The sequence below is a fragment of the Centruroides sculpturatus genome, unplaced genomic scaffold (genome assembly GCF_000671375.1).
Source record: "Centruroides sculpturatus isolate CEXI.00-Female unplaced genomic scaffold, Cexi_2.0 scaffold191, whole genome shotgun sequence".
NCBI lineage: Eukaryota > Metazoa > Arthropoda > Arachnida > Scorpiones > Buthidae > Centruroides > Centruroides sculpturatus.
Window position 1 is genome coordinate 3,842 of NW_019384365.1, and position 20,434 is coordinate 24,275.

General features: G+C 29.2%; 1 protein-coding gene across 1 annotated transcript in view; it reads left to right on the forward strand.

Moving 5' to 3' along the window:
• The first annotated feature begins 2,431 nt into the window (after window positions 1–2,431).
• The window catches only part of LOC111642369 (tyrosine-protein kinase CSK-like), a 92,782-nt gene continuing 74,779 nt past the window's right edge, over window positions 2,432–20,434 (forward strand). Inside the window, exon 1 of the mRNA XM_023388711.1 lies at window positions 2,432–2,527. The gene's annotated coding sequence lies outside the window, so the exon portion shown is untranslated. The remainder of the gene's footprint in view (window positions 2,528–20,434) is intronic.

Consider the following 20,434-nt stretch of genomic DNA (forward strand, 5'->3'; position numbering starts at 1 on the left):
TATTTGACGAAAGCCAATCTCACTTTTTACTATATTTTCCCTTCCTACAAAATCTAAACTTTAAGACAGTTTTATATTTATGTGATTTCCTATTGTTGCTATAAATATAATATGCTGTAATCATAGAAGATTATGTAATGCATTTTTTTATTTAATTATTTTGATTTTATTTTAATAATACTAATACATTCTACGAAATTTTTATACGTAGAATTTTTAGAAATTGTTTTAACGATTAGAATAAATTTCCATACAAAACTACATAAAAGTTATAAAAAATCGTGTTTATTTTCAACGTCCTCGTGACATAAATATATTATAAAGGATTTCACCGAGATTTTTCTTTTTTCTTTTTACAATTTCATTGATCATTTACGGGATAGATCATCTTTATCTGAACTGTGAAGAAATAATTAATTATATAGACGGCTAATAGCCTAGGCGGTGAATGAGTCAGCCTAGGCTACCTATTTGAGGGACCGGAATCGAATCCGACGCTTCCCAGAAATTTTTCGGTGGCTGATCTGTCTCGGGAATGTCGGACTCCATTCCTTACCACCCGGCAGCCTCATTCTTGGTCTGGTGGAATCCATAATGGATATGATTAAAAGGACTTCTTAGTGTCCACAGGGCGCAAAGAGTAAAAAATTTTTTTTAAAAATCGTGATAAATTGATGTAGATGTAATTAAAACGAATATCCATTTTGAACTATTTGATTTTCACCGAAATTTGATTTAATATTTTTATGAGAAGCAGTTATATATACTAGGAAAGGTGGTCGAATAACGGAAGCATTAATTAAAGTATTAGTGTGGCGTTTTCGGAGACTCAAGTGCCAAGTCAGCTCAAAATTTTTTTTATAAATGGGCACAAATAACATTTAGCTGTACGTATTTTGGGTCTGGCAGAACTCACGAGGAGCTTAGGAAATGGTACTCTTTATTCACGCAATGAAAAAGTTAAAAAACTGTGTTAATAAAATTAGATATTTCTAGTAACTTACTTGTTACTGTATTTTGCGATTTTGAAAAATATAATTAGTTTTAAATAATTAACAAGACATATTTATATTAACAGAAAAACTAATTCTTGAATAAAGATTTTTTATAATAATTTATAATTATAAAAAATTAGAATTTATTTATCAGATTTTAAATTATTACGTTACAAATAAACTGTTTAATACTTATATAATTTCGCGATATGTATATAAAAGTTAAATGATGTAACACGGTAGTTTCAACCTAGCTTTTACGACACCCCAGGGTGTCGCAACTAGCTTGTAGGTGTGTCGCAAGGTTCCCTGATACTTAATTATTTAAAATTTAAATAAATTATTGGTTAGTAGGTGTGACACAAACACACTAAAGTAAGCTAGTTAGGGCGATTACTTCAACAAAAAACATTAAAAATTACTGATTTAACGAATATGTTTTTCAACTATTATGTTTCTTGATTAATTTTTTTAAATTTCATTAATTTTGAGTTAGCTTAAAATTTTATAATACTCCAATTTATCACGTAAGGAATCTCATAAAGTATTTTATAAATATTTTATAAGTAAATGAGCATTTATATACTGTACTTTATTTCTTTCTCGACAGAATAATATTTTACTTATTGTTACTATAGATATTTAGAAAAACATTCAATACAATGAACTTCAAGACAACGAAGATACTCATATGCACGACCTAAGTATTATTTATATTTTATTATTGGGTAAACATTGCAATCGCGGTATATTATTAGAGAAAAAGGCTTTTTGTCACTATAAAACTATATTTTAATTTAATTAAAATAGAGTGTTATAATAATAAGATGAAAAATTGAAACTTCCAATCTAGACCGGATTTACAGTTCTAGTTTATATATATATAACTCTTTCGGCCCAATGGGCACTAAGAAGACTTCTTTTAGTAAGCCCATTATGGGTTCGGCCAGGCCCATAATGGGGCGGCCGGGTGGTGAGGGACGGGGCCCGACATATTCGGACAGACTACTCCCGAAAAATTCCTGGGAATTTATAGACCCAAATTACAGTTCTAGTTGTGAACTATTACATATAAAAAGTTCTTCCTCTATTAGATCATAATAAATTTAAAAATTTTAGGCCAAAAACTATATTCTCGTAGCACGGTGTCTAAGCTATAGTGTTTAGTTGATGTTTAAATCTGTCGTATACAATTGGAATTTCTCTCTCTCTCTCTCTCTTTTTTTTTTTAATAATTATAGTAGCGTTACACAAACAATGCAATTCATAGTGATTATCCTAAATTGAAGATAGCTGGAAAAAAATTAGAAGTTTAAAAATAAACTTTTTTTTCTTTTTTTAAAGATTGAGACTTGAGAATTAATTGAAACTGTTCATAGAGCGCGTGAATAATTACCGCGAAACATTATTGGTCGGGGATAAAATATGTACTAAAGGTTTAACTTCGCCAGATGTCGCTGTTGAAATAAAAAGTAACGAAAATCCAAGATGGCGTACAGAAAGAGGAATTTCAACTGAAAGAAGACAGAAGGGTAGGTATACTTTTTATTTACTTTTTTCTTTTCTTATTTGTAATAAATGAGATCACTCTCGACTTACACGCGGAGTAAATCTGGCGTAAAATGTAAGTAGAGCATAGATTTAGTATCCTACTGCCAATAGGGAATTTTGAACTTCGCAGATTGTTCGTTTTTTATTTATAATACATCTTTAAGATGGTAATTTAATCGTTTGACCGAATTCCTTCTTAGTATTTTAGACATAAAGTATCTCATTACATTCTATAATACCATTGTTAATAAATTGTCATATGCACTTAGTCCATTATATTATATTCTTTGGCAGGTTGTTATAATCGTTGGTTCCAGCATGTAAATATTACAGATAAAACCTTTGGAAATTTCTCCAGAAGTTACATGCTTCTAAAATGTTTAATAAGTTAATTTCTTTAAAAAAAAATAAAATAACTTTTAATTTGTCATATGCACATATTTATTTATGTATTTATTCAAAGAAAATTTATATTGCTAATAGAAAAGATTCTTCTTCTCTTTTGATAAACTTTTTTCATTTAAATGAGTTAATCTTAATTTTATTTCCAAATCTTCTTCTTATTAAAATTTGACGTTTTAGTCATATGCTGTCGTACAAACATATTTTCTTTGACATAAAATTAGCTAAAATTTAGAATTTATGAAAGAATTTAATTTCCTGATTAATAAATCTATACAATTTCCTTTTTGAAATGTAGGCTGCTCTTTAATTATTTTATTGCAATTAAATTTAGGATAGATTAAGATATACGGTATTATATTTGATGTTGGATGACAAGTATAATTTATTTTGTTTGTAGATATAAACATTTTGTTTCAGTGGTCGCTATTCGACATTTTAAATCATTAAATAAAGTTATGTATTTTATATATTTAATTATTAAGTATTGCTAACTAAAAAAATGTGGAGAAATTATTAAAATATGTACTGGTACAACAACAGATATTGGAATTTTATTTCTTTATGATGTGCAAAACAAATTTTAAAATTTGTACTTTGACAGAATTAGTTCAAATGTAGGTTGCACTTCAAACTTTGTTTCAAAACCGAGAGACTACTATACTTCACATTTAAAAATATATATATATATATGTATAGTGCATTAATAAAACAACTGTTTTGAAATGTATCTTTTATTCTTTTATTTGAAACAGTTACATTTATTTAAATATATATTTTAAATAAATTAATTACAAATGTGGAAAAAAATAATTATTCTTTTGATAAGCATTTTGAAGTTCTATCAAGAGATATGAACATACATTTGAAAACATTTTGTTTTTACCAAGGCTGTAACAATTGCCCCCTGCCAACCCTGCAATGCAGGGGCATAGCAATGTTTAGGGCCCACAACTAGAAGAAAGTTTTAAGTTGGTAATAAAGCATATGTAAAATTTAATATGGAAATATTTGTAAAGAATATTTTATTTTGTCCATTTTATTGTAGTAGTAAGCCTTAATTTTAAATTATTTTAGCTAAGGTATGTTTTCATGTAGCTAACCAAAAGCTGGTTGTTTTGTTTTATGCTACCATTTCTGGTTTATATTGTTTCTAGAGAAACACTGTTTCTCTATCTGTTAGCAAATGACATTATCAACTACCTAATTAGTTTCTTTGATTCTAAACTACTTAATGAATTGTTGACAAAATCTGAAGATGAGAGGACACAAAAACACTAACAGAGAAAACAAAAACAGGTTGGTATGAAAAAATATACCTATACAGCTGTATTCCTCACAGATTACATAGTTTTCTAAACTTCATTAAATTAATTAACATAATTTTATTATATAGTTTTATGAGATTTTTGTTAGAAAATTTTTAATAAAAAAATTTTTTTAAATAACAGTAAATAATTTATTTTAATTAATAATAACTAAAAACTGATTTTAATTTATAGAAGGGGCCTAGCGGTTTTAACCATTGGTTTTAACCTTGGTTTTTTATTTAATATTTAAATTGTTTTTAGAACTGTTTATTTTTATTCACATGGTTAAGATCAGAAAATTGGTTGTATGAATATTAATATCCTTGTTTCTGATAAAAATAGTCCAAATAAGCAATTATTTGAATTACGATAATTGAGGAGTTTTCAACAATCTTATGGAATTATGCAGTACTTCTATAGAACTTGTAATATATACGTGAAAAATTTTTAATTGACTTTTAAGATTTGTGTTTTAATCTGAATTGAGCCTTGTGGATTATGAATATACTGTATCAATAATTGATGCATTTAGGCCAATAGCATCATATACATAGGTCCTAGCTGTTTATAGTTTGTAGATTCATAATTATTTCAACTTAAAAAAAATATGATTTTAATGATAGAAATAAAATTGCTTAGTTATCTATCATATCATGATGAAATATAATTGATGTATAATAGTGAGAATGCAATTTTTCAAACATAAACTGTTTTCTTTTAAATATTATATCTTTAAAATTGTAGAGTATTAAATTTAATTTTTCATAATGTAAATAGCTTGCTTTATATTTAAAAAGTAACTATATTCTTATTATAAATATACTATTTATTTTTACAATTATATAATAGCAATACATAATATAACATATAACAGAGGTGGTGAACCTATGGCATGCATGCCTAAAGTGGCACGTCGAAATCATCTGGTACATAACGAATTATATGATTTCGGTTTATCATCTTTTTCAATCAGGTTCTTTACATTTACTCTAATTACAGCATATTATTTATTTAAATATAGTTTTTTAAAACTATTTTTGTCCTTTGGGTACTAAGAGGGCTTTTTTATTTAGCAAGTCCACAATGGGACAGCCGGGTGGTGAAGAATGGATACCCACCTGAAAATTTTCTGGGGTTTTGATCTCGGGTCTACAAGAGTGATAGCTACCACTTTGACCGCTTGGCCATTCGGCCAAATTTAAATATAGTTACTCTAAGTCTAAAACTTCTGCACGCATAAACGTTTTTAAAGAAAAGTATGCTTAATATGCTTACTATGTGGCACGCAGACTCAAAAAGGTTTGCCATCCCTGACATATAACATTATTTCGTTTATATATCAAAACTCCATTATGATAGTCCTACAATATCTTTTTGAAAATTTTTGATATACAGGTATTCCTTCATTAATGCAGTTAATAAATCCCTCAATCCAACCATGTATATCAAACTCGCATTAATCAAAATATGGTCTATGTTAAGTAAAGACAGCTGGCAAAGCTGTGTAAATTAAAACTTCTGTTGCATATATAAAGGGATTGCCACAATTAATTTTGTGTATTAAGCAAAACTGCATTTAAGGAAGGGATTCCTGTAATTTATATATTATAATTTTTTATTTATGTAAAGAATTTATATTACTACTATACAAACATAGATAATCGTGTTAAATTTTGAAAAATAAAATTATTAATGCATCACTATGAAGTTATAATTTTTAAAATAACAAAATTTAAGTGTAGAAATTGCAAATTCATCATTGTGTGTTCATCAAGTTTCTTGATGATGACACGAAATAAATTTGTTGCACTATCTGTTGTTATGAAATTATATTAGTATTTAAATTGAATTATTATGAGCCTGAAAATAAAAAGCAAATTACGTTTATACAGTGTGTATTATTGACTAAGTGCAGTCTAAATAATATCAGTTAAGCAGTCATGTTATATCTTCTAGATATAACATGTTTCTAAAAGTGAATATGAAAGTTGAACAATAGAATTGCACATTATAAAGGAATTCTTTTCCCAGAGAATTAAAAGAATAATCATAACATCTATTAAAAGAGAATTTTATGCTTTTTTTAGAAAATGTTTCAATACATAAAATATTCAGTGTTAAAAACATAGATCAAACAGAAACTAATAAAAAAAAATTAAATTTTACAAGTTATTAATATACAGTATTACCAAAACAGGCAGAAAATGACACTGCAGGATAGTTCAAAGTTTTTGTTTTTTATACATTTTCAGTTCAGGTGACAGCCTGAATTTGGCATATGAAATTTACTATTTGCAATTTAGAGATATCAAAATGTTATGTACAAAAGAATAAGTTGTTTGAAAGTTGTATGTAGAAATAATATCTCTAAATGATTTATATTAATATGATGATTAAAACACAGGACAAAATGTAGACATATTGTACTTACTATATTTTCTTTTATTTTCCAACAGAAAGTACTATGTTTTTTAAGTCAGAGTTCATAGCAATGCAGTTTTTAGTAATTTCTATTTTTATTTATGGCAAACAATAGGAAGTTTTTGTAATTGTTTTGCTTCGTCTATGCTCTTGTTTCTTTTAAATTTTACATGTTTGAGGATCTTTGTTTTAAAGTAAGTAATTTTATTTTACAATTTTTAACTTTAAAATACTATTTGAAAATACATTAAAGATATACGTATTTAAATTTTATTTTTATTTTTATCTTAGAACATGGAATATTTAGTAATTATCATGTTTATTATAAATTTTGGGAGAGCTGCCATATATTATTTATAGTTATTTTAGTATTTTAGTTATATAGTATAGTTATTTTAGAAATATTATTTTGAACTTTTTAATGACTTATAAAATAGTAATTGCTGTTTATGAAGTCTTAACAATGTACCAAATTAATTCAAAGTTTCTATTTTTAATTTTGTTTCATTGTAATAGGGATGGTTTAAATTTTCTATTAAAAATTGTAATAACTATTATAATTTCAAATTTATGCCAAATGAATGTCATATTAAATCGGGCTACTTCTCTGCAATTATTTTAAATTAATCTCTAAATAATTTGTCATTAGAGAGAGGTATTAGATGCCATCTCTTATTAAGTTTAATAATTATAATTAAATTAATATTTATAAATAATTTAGAATATTCTGGTAGATAAGAATTGATTCAGTGTGGAACTTGAACCCCATTGTGGGTTCAAACAATTACTAATATATCAGGTTTTGAAATGTTTGTATAATTTCAAGTTTAAAGAATTCTGTTTGTTAAGTAAATTAATGAAAAAGTGTTTATTTCAAATGAAAAATAACAAATGTGTAGCCTATACTAGAATTAAAAAGATTATAAATTCAAAAAAATAACAAGAATAAATATAAAATTTGAACAAAATATTGAAGTTAAAAGATCAATTTCTCATTAAAAAAAAAAAAGAAAATTTAACAATAAATATTCTTATTGATTTCTGAGTGAATCACTTTTTATAACAAAAAAGCAAATTTAATTGGACTGAATGCAAAATCCATTTAAAACAAAAATTTTTAAGTTGCACAGTTTTCTGGAACATTTTTGCAATGATTATTAAAAGTAAACTATCAGACCAAAATATTAAAAAATAATAATTTTAGTAATAATTAAATATAAGATTTTTTTTGTATGGCGTCTTTTTTATGAAGCAGAAAAGTTAACAAATACTATTACTTTTATAAAAGAATTGGATTAATTGTAAATGTTTATGGTAACAAATAAATCTGATGTAAAGTTATGTTGGCCTCACTCACATGAAATGTTTGAGAGTAGAAATAAACTTCTTACAAAAAAATCAAAAATACTTCATAATATATTCAGAAGCAGACATTGAGTACATTACCAGAAAAATTTGAAATTACAAAAAGTAAAATGTTTTATGCATTTAAAAACATATATCTGCTAGTCTAAACTATGGTATAGACTAGCAGATATATATGGTGCTGCCCAGGTTTAAATAATAAAACTTTCAATGCGGCTTTAATTTTATGTTTGTTCTTACTACTTTTTTCCAGGTATCTTTGCTAGTAATTTTATAAAAATAGATCAGAAAGAGAAAGTCATAGACCCAAAGTTTGTTCTTGGGGAAAAAATTAAACACTGGTATTTAAAAGTACAAAATTGTGAATTCACTAATAGAAATATCAAACTGGTTCAAAAAATACACATTATTTTATTAGTTTATGGCAATATACAGTAAGACCTCGCTTAATGCGGGGGATGCGTTCCTAGACAAAACAGGGTTAAACGAGATCATTTTAACATAGAGTAAATAGGGAAAGGAGACCATGTGACCAAAAATAAGAAAATTTTACTATAATTTTAAGTTATTTTTATATTAATTTGCATAATAATATATGTTAAATAACACACAAACATATACACACAGAAATGTTAGTTCCTTTTTTGTGATGAAAGTCTTGGTTTTTCTGAAATTATTGTTTTTTGTGATAAAGTTATGTAGTTTCATTTGTTGCTTTTTTTCTTTCCTTAAGCAAATGTTGGTAGCAGAAGATCACATCCAAAACACCTCGTTTTGCTTTTTATATTAATTTGCATAATAATATATGTTAAATAACACACAAACATATACACACAGAAATGTTAGTTCCTTTTTTGTGATGAAAGTCTTGGCTTTTCTGAAATTATTGTTTTTTGTGATAAAGTTATGTAGTTTCATTTGTTGCTTTTTTTCTTTCCTTAAGCAAATGTTGGTAGCAGAAGATCACATCCAAAACACCTCGTTTTGCTTTTGCTCTCCTTTCAAAATCTGGATCATTCACTGCAATGTGATCAATGATTTTGGTTATCGTTACCAAACTTTTACAAACTTTTTGGAAATCTGTAGCAAGTTCTTTGGGTACTTCGTTTTCAGAATCTCTATTTTCCAGTTTTACACAAATTCCTTGTTCTGCCACTTCTTGAAGGCCATCATTGTAAGGCTGTCACCAGAAACCTGCAGTAACTCCTCAATATCTTGCTTATCTACGTTTTCTAGTTTTGCTGTATTGATTAGGTTGACAATTCGGTTGACCCAACGATACAGTGATAGACTTTTCTCATTGAGAATTCTTGGATACCTTCAGCCATAAATGCATGAATGGAATGTGGAAGAAGTTATTAGTTAATTCTTGCCAAGTGAAGTTAATATTTCCTATGGCATCTATAATGTTATATTTTTTCCAAAATTGCACAAAACAAACAGATTTAAAGGAAGTACAATGAATTGCACCTTTTATTGATTGGTTCGTGTTTGTATATAATTGTATTATATACAAATCAATGAAATGCTGCGATAATTTGAATCAACGTAAATTTTGAGTTTTGTAATATGGAACTGCCATTATATTGACTTGTTTTTGGTGTGAAGTTTTTTGTAACCAATGGAACTTTTTGCTCAGTTTCTTCCTGGTTTGACAAGCATTTTTGTTGGCTATGTCTCTTATTTTATCGAATTGTTGTATAAAATTTTTACATCACACTGTTTTACAAAGCATAGATGGGCCAGGTACAATTCTTTTTCTTTTCCTACTATTGCTTTTTGTTTGCTCTTAATTAATTTTGCCAGAAACACATTGTATAAACTATGTGGGAAGTATGTTCTAGTAAATATTGCAATTATAGAAAAATTATTGGGCTGCAATTTGAAAAAATTGTAGACCTATACATTTCCACTGCCCTCCCTCTGGTTGTGTCCTTCCTTAATCTCGAGAACGGAGTTAGATGAAAATCAAGACCAAATGTGGAAAGCTTAGGGCAGGAGGTCCAGATTAACTATATATGAACTTCCGGTTTGCACCAGAAGTCATGTTACTTTGATCCAAAATTTTCCCCCAAACAAAGTATGGTGGAAAAGTATGATGTGTGGGAGCAAGACATCATTAAAAGAATTGAGAACATTGTGACAAAAAATTGGAGCCCAGCATTGTGTTGATGTCACAAATAATTTCTCTTTAGAATTAGTTTGGTTTATTTGGTTACAGCAACCCAATATGCAAGTGATCTGCTGCAGGTGTCATTCCGGGAAGACTTTTATGGGAAGTGGGACCCTATTTAGGTGTTACTAAATGAAGAAAACCAGGAAAACTCCACGTGGCAAGCTCATTGGCCATGCCTGAACCCACAACTAACTACCTACCAGTGTTTGGTGGTTTTATCCACTCAACTACTGGAGGGCACTTATTAGAATTCAAAAAGTACTGTTCAGAAATGAAAAAATCTGAGTGGCAAGTGCTATATGTTACTTGTTGCTGTAATGATATAGCACATCTATTTTGCACCAAATCATTGTCACAGTACAGGTAACCCCTGTATAGCACGGCACTTCTATAGCATGGATTCACTCTAACACTGTTTGAGAATTGGGAACATCCCCCGTATAACACGGTGCTTTTATAGCGTGGATTCACTCTAACATGGTTTGGGAATTGGGTAAAACCCTTGTACAACATAAAATGTAATAAAGGGTGCGTTCTTTTATACCTCCGGAGGTATAAAAGAACGCACCCTTTATTACATTTTATGTTGTACAAGGGTTTTACCCAATTCCCAAACCATGTTAGAGTGAATCCACGCTATAAAAGCACCGTGTTATACGGGGGATATTCCCAATTCTCAAACAGTGTTAGAGTGAATCCATGCTATAGAAGTGCCGTGCTATACAGGGGTTACCTGTACTGTGACAATGATTTGGTGCAAAATAGATGTGCTATATCATTACAGCAACAAGTAACATATAGCACTTGCCACTCAGATTTTTTCATTTCTGAACAGTACTTTTTGAATTCTAATAAGTGCCCTCCAGTAGTTGAGTGGATAAAACCACCAAACACTGGTAGGTAGTTAGTTGTGGGTTCAGGCATGGCCAATGAGCTTGCCACGTGGAGTTTTCCTGGTTTTCTTCATTTAGTAACACCTAAATAGGGTCCCACTTCCCATAAAAGTCTTCCCGGAATGACACCTGCAGCAGATCACTTGCATATTGGGTTGCTGTAACCAAATAAACCAAACTAATTCTAAAGAGAAATTATTTGTGACATCAACACAATGCTGGGCTCCAATTTTTTGTCACAATGTTCTCAATTCTTTTAATGATGTCTTGCTCCCACACATCATACTTTTCCACCATACTTTGTTTGGGGGAAAATTTTGGATCAAAGTAACATGACTTCTGGTGCAAACCGGAAGTTCATATATAGTTAATCTGGACCTCCTGCCCTAAGCTTTCCACATTTGGTCTTGATTTTCATCTAACTCCGTTCTCGAGATTAAGGAAGGACACAACCAGAGGGAGGGCAGTGGAAATGTATAGGTCTACAATTTTTTCANAATTTGACTCAACATTTCCAAAATACGTATAATTTTTTGGGAATAATCTATATAAACTATGCTATAAACAAAAAATTGTGGGATTACTTACCAAGTGTGCACCGTTTGACAATATCATTGCTTAAGCTTGTTTTGATCGTGGAGCTTGTCATCAAATGGCGCTCGCGTGCTTCCTGATAAATTATTTTTTTTGCGAAAAATTTGTTGAACTTTGAAGACATCATTAATATAAATATAATTTTTATGGATGTTAAATAATAAATGGTTTTTAGTAGGTCCGCTGTTCATTTAAACTCAATGGTTTGTACAATATCCGCTATTGGTCTAGATTCGACCAATCCTGTCACGACACAAGTCAGCAATGATGTTTTACCGAATTATACTAGTTTTTTTATCATGTTTGTACAAATACTGTCGCAATTTTTTCGCCATTACATAGGAATCCGAACTGTATGAACCCATGTTATAGGGGGTCGACTGTATATTTTTGTAAGAATTAATTTTAGTTTATTATTTTGTTAAATTTTTAGCCGATAGATGGTGCCACATGTAAATCAGCAAAATAAATGTAGATAGAAATTAATTGATTTACAAAAATTCAATAGCTATTTTGGGGTAAGATGTGTGAGGCATTGTTTAAGTTAGAAATATGTACAGTAACTGTACATATTTCTAACTTAACTGTAAACGTAACTGTCAAGTTTCATAGCAATTGGTCAAACTGCCTTGAAGTGTATAGTGAACAAACAAACAAACATTCTCACTTATATATATAATTGTTTATGTAATCTCAGGATTTATATGTATATTTAATCTTAATCTCAATAAATATTATCATTTAGTATGTATTAAAAGCAAAATGTTAAGTCACCCTCAACCAAAACTGAAACTAACACTTTAAAAATAGGTGCTGTAAATAGAGATTCAATTCTGACTGCCTGGATAAATATAATCAAATCAATCAAAAACCGAAACAAGTACTTTATCCACACTTTCCAAAATATTATGTTTAAATTGATTTGATTTTAATTTCAGTTTGATGTAAAGGCTAGTTTTAATTATTATTTTATTTTTATAAAATTTCATTATTATTATTATTTTTAATTAACTGGCTACCTAATCTTAATAAATGTTAATATTATAATATATACAAGGTTCCTACACACCTGGAAAGTCAGGGATTTTTATTAGTGTTCAGAAAAAGTCATGGAAAGTCAGGAAATTTGTTGAAAATTGTCAAAAAGTCAGGGAATTTGTCTTCTTGCTAAACTCTGGGAATCAAACAGTCCCTAATTTATATATATAATCGAGACAGGTTAATAATAATAAGCGCAGAGCCCAAATGGTTAGGAGTTGAAAGTTGAAATTTGGTACACAGAGTACATCATGAGAACACGCACTAAGAAGGGATTTTTCGAAATCTCCCCGGAAGAGGGGGACAGGATTAAGATTTTGACAATGGAAGTGTTAAGAGAAATTACAGCAATTTGTTTTATATAAATTAGATAAATTTCATGTTGTGAAAACCACTTCCGAATAAACCGCTCACAGACAAATAATCAAACCATTATTATTATCTCAATTTGAATGTCAATTTTTTAAAAATAAAGACAAAACTTCAATATTGAGAAGGGAAAAAAGGATAAATAAATTAAATTGTCTTATTACTAACTAATATTTCATCTTTTGTTTCTTAGTAGGATTCGGTAAAATCCTACTAATAATTATAATTTATTAACATGTTTTTCTTAATTTGGGTATTAATAATTTTAAGAAGTTCAGACGATAAAGTAAAATGTTTCATAACAGCAATTAAAAGATGTGGATTCATATCCGTTCTTCGTACCTAAACTTAATTCGAATTAAATTCTACAATTCAAATCACAAGCCTATACATTCTCACTGTCATCAATGAAAGTGTTAAGTAACAATGGAAGTGTTAAGAGAAAACAACATACAAGATTTACAGGTGCAGGTGCGATTTTTTTTGTGTTTTTGTGCAATATCAAACATATTTTTAGACCAATCTAAAAATTCTCTAATTAGTTTGGAAACAGGTGGACCTAATTCTTGCATTCTGTGAAAACAAGTAAGATTGGTTGTAATGTAATAATCTTAATCTTCGCTATCGTTACTTTTTGCCCGAGCAATGCTGGGCTTATCTGCTAGTATAATATACTGCCAGATCAGTCAGTATTTTTAAATTTTAAACATTTTGAGATTTTAAAAATGCTTTATTGTAAATTTGAGAGAATAATCTGCAATACTCTTGATAATGTTACATTGATTAAAATTTTCCAAAATATTTAAAGCACTGTACAGCATTATTTGTATATCAGAGAATGCTACCTTGTATTTACTAGATTTACATACAAATAATAATGATAAATAATGATAAAAATAAAAAGCTCATGTTTTGTTTGTAAATTGCTTATTTTTTCATTACATTGAAGTTGTGGATCCTATCAAACATTGTTCTACAATATACTATACATTTTGGCACAGTCTTCAGAACATATCAACTGTGTAAAAGAGGGATACAGTCGACCCCCCTATAATTACAGTCCCTATAATTACGATTCCTATAAAACTACGAAAAAATTGCTACCGGTATCCGTAAAAAATAGTAAAAGTTCCCTATAAACACCTCAAACGTCATCGGGCAGCCGAACTACTTTCCCGCCGTCCGTGGCGCCACGCTACGGAGAGATTTCTATCGTCTGGACAGTATTATATAAATTATATATAAATTAGGTACTGTACATATAATTATATATTAATTATATATAAATTAGGTACTGTATATATAATTATATATTAACTTATTGTAACTTTGTTATAATTAAATATATAATTTCCGCCGTCTAGCGTGGCGCCACGCTACGGAGATTTTTACGCTAACTATCGTCTGTCAGTATGTAAATTAGGTACCGTAAGTCTAATACAGTACTGTAATTTTATACATTTCTTGTGAAAGAAACATTTCTTATTCAACGGCGATTAAAATTATTTATATTAATGATGTCTCCGAAGTTCTACGAAGTTTTCACAGAAAAATAAGTTGTTAGAAATCGGCCGCTCTTTGCTGAGCTGTTCCGCGACGAAAACAATGTTGAGCAATGGCGATGTCGAATGGTGACACTCGGTAAGTAATCCTACAATTTTTTGTTTATAGCGTAGTTTATACGGATTAATTCCAAAAAAAATATACGTATTTTGGAAATGTTGAGTCGGATTAGTCTAGAATCGATTAATTTTATGGAAGAAAATCTTTCAAACAGCCGTAGTCCGTAAACTTGATACGTGTCGGGTTGTGATTGGAAGGATTCGTAAGAAATCGGATTCCTAAAGAATGGAACGTATCTCTATCTTATAGGGGGGTCGACTGTATGTACTCAATGATCACACTTAGTAAAATGCTGTTTTATTATGTTGATATTACATACTGTAAGAAATGTGAGGGTCAGGGAATTTGGACAAAGTTGGTCAGGGAAAGTCATGTAATCTATATATATAAAAATGAATGTATGTCTGTGTGTTTGTCTGTCCTTCATGCATTACCACACCGTTTATCCGATTGCCGTGAAACTTTGGGAAGTTGTTTAATATACTCCGGTGAAGGTTTGTGGCATAGTACGATTGCCATGAAACTTTGGAAAGTTTTTTTAATATTTTAATACACTCCTGCGAAGTGCATTTATCCTACGATAGATGGCGCGCATTTACACGAGCATTCGTGCACAGTGTGTTCGATCTATTTCAAATTGTGAAGACCATTTCCCCCCTTCAAAAAATATCTCTATATATGCATTTGTGAACTTATTTACGATATTTGTAATAATTTTTGTTTAATCACTTTATTTCAACTATTTTTTGCTAATTATGTATTCGCTTGAACTTCATTAAAACCATAACTGTACCCCGAACAACAACCGAAGTTGTAGGAGGAAATTCGCCTATTTTACTGATCTAGGTATCCCCTTTTTCAAATTTTAATATTGACTCAAAATAATTTAAGAAGACAAATTACAATAAAACATTTATTATTCAACTATCAGAAATTTCACAACGTGCCAAGGAAGAGAAGAAGGAGCAATTAAATAATTAAAATTGTAAAGGATTAAAAATATATATATAAAAATAGGGAATATTGCACTTCTGACAATCGCTGCAAGTGTGTGGGCTAGATTTGGAGAATCCGTGCTTCTCGCATGGACAACTGTATGTGGCCAGTTCACGCGTCGGAAAATCTTCTGATTTATTCGTGTACGCACCAGACGGAAAAACAAAAAATACCGTGTATCCACAAGCACTCCAATAAATAAATAGAATTGAAATGACACTTTGAAATGTTTTCCCGATGAAAATTAATAATAATAATAATAAGTTACAATAAAAATGATAAAATGTAAATTGAATTTTATTATAACGAGTTTGCTTGAATTTCGTTTCTTCTGAGATCACAGCAATGCACGACGGGTAAGCTAGTTCAAAATAAAAATTTGAGTAGAAACCCTTTATATAATATTATATTTTTTTGTCATTTAATTTAACTTAAGCGTATTTAATTAATCACAAATTCTTTGAGGCCATTTATATTACATGAATGTCAATTAACATTGTTTTTATTAATTAATTTGATTTAGATTCTACTTTTGCACATACTGAAAAACAGAAATAGTATCTATACTGCATGTGCATTGAAATAGAATTTAAACAAATAAAACGGTAAGGATGTATTTGGGATAATACTGTGTCTCAGAGACTCACTACTAAGCGGGATTACTTCAATGCTTACAGTGGGTCTCGTTCTCATTCTCCAATCTTTGGTATCACTGGTTTTGAGTACAATCATTCAAACTTTGCCAGTCATGGCCACGACCACAAGATCATCCATGGTGCATTTTTGGTGAAATTAACCTATCCAATGTCAAAATTTCTCTCCATTTGTGTCGCCCCAGGTTGAATTTTTGTTGATGCCTAATGCAAATTTTCTGTTTTTTGAAAAAAGTAATCATGGCTATTGTATCATCTGAAATTATTTTTTTATTTTGCACAAATAAAATAAATATATTATTAAATGTAAAAACAAAAAAAATATATTTTGGAAGTTAGTTTTAATATGAAATTATAATGACTAGTGCCATCTAGTTTCAAAAACACGCAACATTTGCATTTCCAACTTCCCAATGAGCAATGCATGCACAAATCTCACANTGGCTATGTCTTGGGCTACTCAAATGTTTTACGTTTTTGATACTAAATTAACTTCTGAAGTATAATTTTTTATTGTTTTTATATTTTTCAATATATTTATTTTGTTTATACAAAATAAAAAAATAATTTTTAACGATACAATAGTCTTCGTTAGGCTTAACATTGACGAAAATTCAATGCGAAGCGACATGCAATGGAGAAAAATTTCAACATGGGATAGGTTAATATATATTTTTGTACATAATCGATTATTTGAAATATCGATTTTCCGAACAACCCCAGTCCCCAATTGATTCGGATAATCGACACTCTACTGTAACTAGCTTAACAAGCGACATTTTGCATAATGAGTGACAAGAAGAGGGGAAGTCCCGGATTATGTGCATGCTCCATCAGTCTGTGTTTAGTACTCGTTCCGCTAGCATCTTAGTGTCACTTGTGATGACACATTTTTCCAAAATTGTGTTCACACATATTGCATATTAACATCAACAACCATAGCCCGTTATATAATAAACATGCCAAACAATATGCCAAAGTCTTGGGCTATGTAAAGGCTATAATTAAATATTAGAAATTAATTAATTTGACTAGAGGTAGCGGTTATGCTGCCATGTTGTATTAAATTTAATGACCAATTCCAAAGTAAATTTTAGAAATGTCTAACTTAAAAATTATTTATTTAATTTATTAAATTTTTCTGGCATATAGTTTGGCATGTTTATCAGACATATTAGCTGTAATTTTTTTTTTTTTTTTTTTTTTGTTTTTGTTTGTTTTCTGTAAATCGATTTCAGGTTGGTTCATTCTGTGCTAGAAGAAAAGATGATGATGATTCATGTTCCTTAACAATGTATATTATATAATTTTCTTTGAATAAACGTTATACATAAAATATTTGAGTATTTTTTCGCCATGGAATGCTTTATCGTATTTTACATTAATTTATATGTGCAAACAGTGAAAAAATGCACTTGAAACATAAAATAAACTAATTAACAACTAATGCAATCTCAAATTAGCAATAATGTGTTAAATTTCACAACTGTTATAATTAAATCATATGTCTACATTAAGTAACAAGACCTGTTAAAATTCTCCAAAAATTCTCTTTTCAATCCTATAAATATAACCTTTACTTATTAACCCTGGCATCCAAAAAATGTGTGGAAACAGCAAAGTCTAACAAATAAGAGAAATGTTGTAATATCGACAATTGAGATGAAAAGGGGGCTTGTGGAAAGTGCAAGTGGAAAGTTATACATGTGTGGCAGATCTGGCAGCCATGTTTAAGATGTCTAAGTCAACAGTGTATGACCAGTAAATGCAATTTTTATTTTATTATATAGTTTTTATATATTTTATTTATTGTTTTCGTGTTTTTATTATTAGTGCATTTAATTGTATTATTTTTACCTTAAATTACATGTTTTTGCTGTTTTAATTTTATTGAAATGAGTATTATTTAGGATCTGGGAATGGATTAATTTGCTTTCCATATTTCTAATGGGAAAAACTGATTTGGCATTCAAATGGTCTCCTGGAATGAATTAATTTCAAAGTGTGAGACACCACTGTATATGTTAAATATTTAAAATAGAATTTTTTTTTAAATTATTCTATAAAGAAAAATAATAAATTACAAGAAGTGAAATAACAGTACATTGTTTGCAGAGCACTAAGAGCAACATTATATTGTTTGACCTGATATCTATGAAAGTCAAGTGAGGCTTAATCCAGGTTTGATTTGATGATTTATAAATTAAGAAAAACTGGATTGAATATTGAACAAATTCAAACTATTAATTAAATAAATTTTTCCTATAATCAGATCTCAATATTTAGAAAACTGAAATAATACTTCAGAGCTATAGTTAATTCTCAGCCTTTTTATCAGTAGTACTAATACATCAACAAGCCAATGTCACATCAAACATGCTCTTACAACTATTCACAAAAGCTGGATGAATTATTCATTTTCACCTATGAACATTTTCATTCTAATGATAGATCTGCTTCAGGTGTATAAAGCTTAACTTCTATTTCAGATTGTACATGCAAACATTATAATAATTAAATTTAGGAATAAATTTGAAACTCAAAGATTGTTCTATGTTTTTACATCGAAAATTATTTAATAAATAATTATATAACTATAATATAAAATTAACATAGATGTATCATAGATGATTAGATGTTATATGTAAGATAAATTTTAATAATTTTCGTGCGATATATCTGGATTTTCATAAAGCGATTGCCATGCATATGAAATGTTCCTTTCCTTTTTAAAATTGATGCAGTCTCCTATTAATCTGGCATTGAATATTTCAAGAACCTCAAGTGTTCTTGAAATATTCAATGCCAGTTTAGTTTGTTCTGTGTGTATGGTTCAGCTGATGAGAATGGCCTGCTGTAGTTTTGCTTTCACATCAGTTTCCAATGTATATATGGGCAGAGCAGAGGCATTAATTTTAGTGATCAAAACTATTTAAATATGGATTGCTATGTTCCATTTCATCACCTTTGTCATCATCATTAGTTACAATATTTTTAGCCAAGGCTGTGCACTTCGACGATTGGAAATTTATTCTACAATCTGGCAACAAGTTGCATAACTTTCCTGGCTGTTATGAAATGTTATTTTAAAAATCACTTTTTAATTATTAATCGTAATAAATGAATAAAATTATATGTGGCACAATCTATTATGAGATTTTGTTATAAAAACTTTATAAAGTTTTAATTATCATAAAATAACAAAGGATTAGTTTTGAGGATAGAGATGCATTTTATAAAGATCTATAAGTGCTAACAAGTGAAATTTTCATTAAGCCCAACCCTACATGAGATATGACACATGATCACCCTTTATCTCGCCTTTCCCTTGACCTTTCATTACCAAAATTTAATAGCATTAATGCCCCTTATACACAAGCTATTGTGCCAAATTTCATTACTTAATCTTTGCTCCATCCTGAGATATTAAATTAAACAAAATAGATGCAAACACACACACAAACAAACATATCTATGGAATTTCTTTTTGATCAGGGCCCTCAAAATGAGGAGATTTGCAAAAAACTTTTGAGGGTCAACTTTGACATGATTCCAACACTTCCTCTTGTTATGTATACATAACCAGTGGTGATATTCAGTGGGTTCGCACAGGTTCGGCCGAACCCGTTGTTAACATTTTCAAAGTTTTCCAAACCTGTTGTTAAACACACATAACATTTCTCAGTGATTTTGTTTCTTTTAAAAAATATATTAAAATATACGTATTAAATACAGTCGACCCCCCTATAACGTGCATTCCTATAACGACAATTCCTATAACGTAGCGAAAAAATTGTAGCAACATTCGTATAAAGTACCTCCTATAACGTCGTTTCGCGACAAGATTGATAGAATCTGGACCAATAGTGGATGAGCAGCCGAACTACTTTCCTCCGACCCTGCGCCACGCTACGGAGCGGCTAAATTGAGTTTGCTATCGTCTGTACAATATTATATATAAATTACATATAAATTAGATACTGTACATATAATTATATATTAATTATATATAAATTAGGTACTGTATATATAATTATATATTAACTTA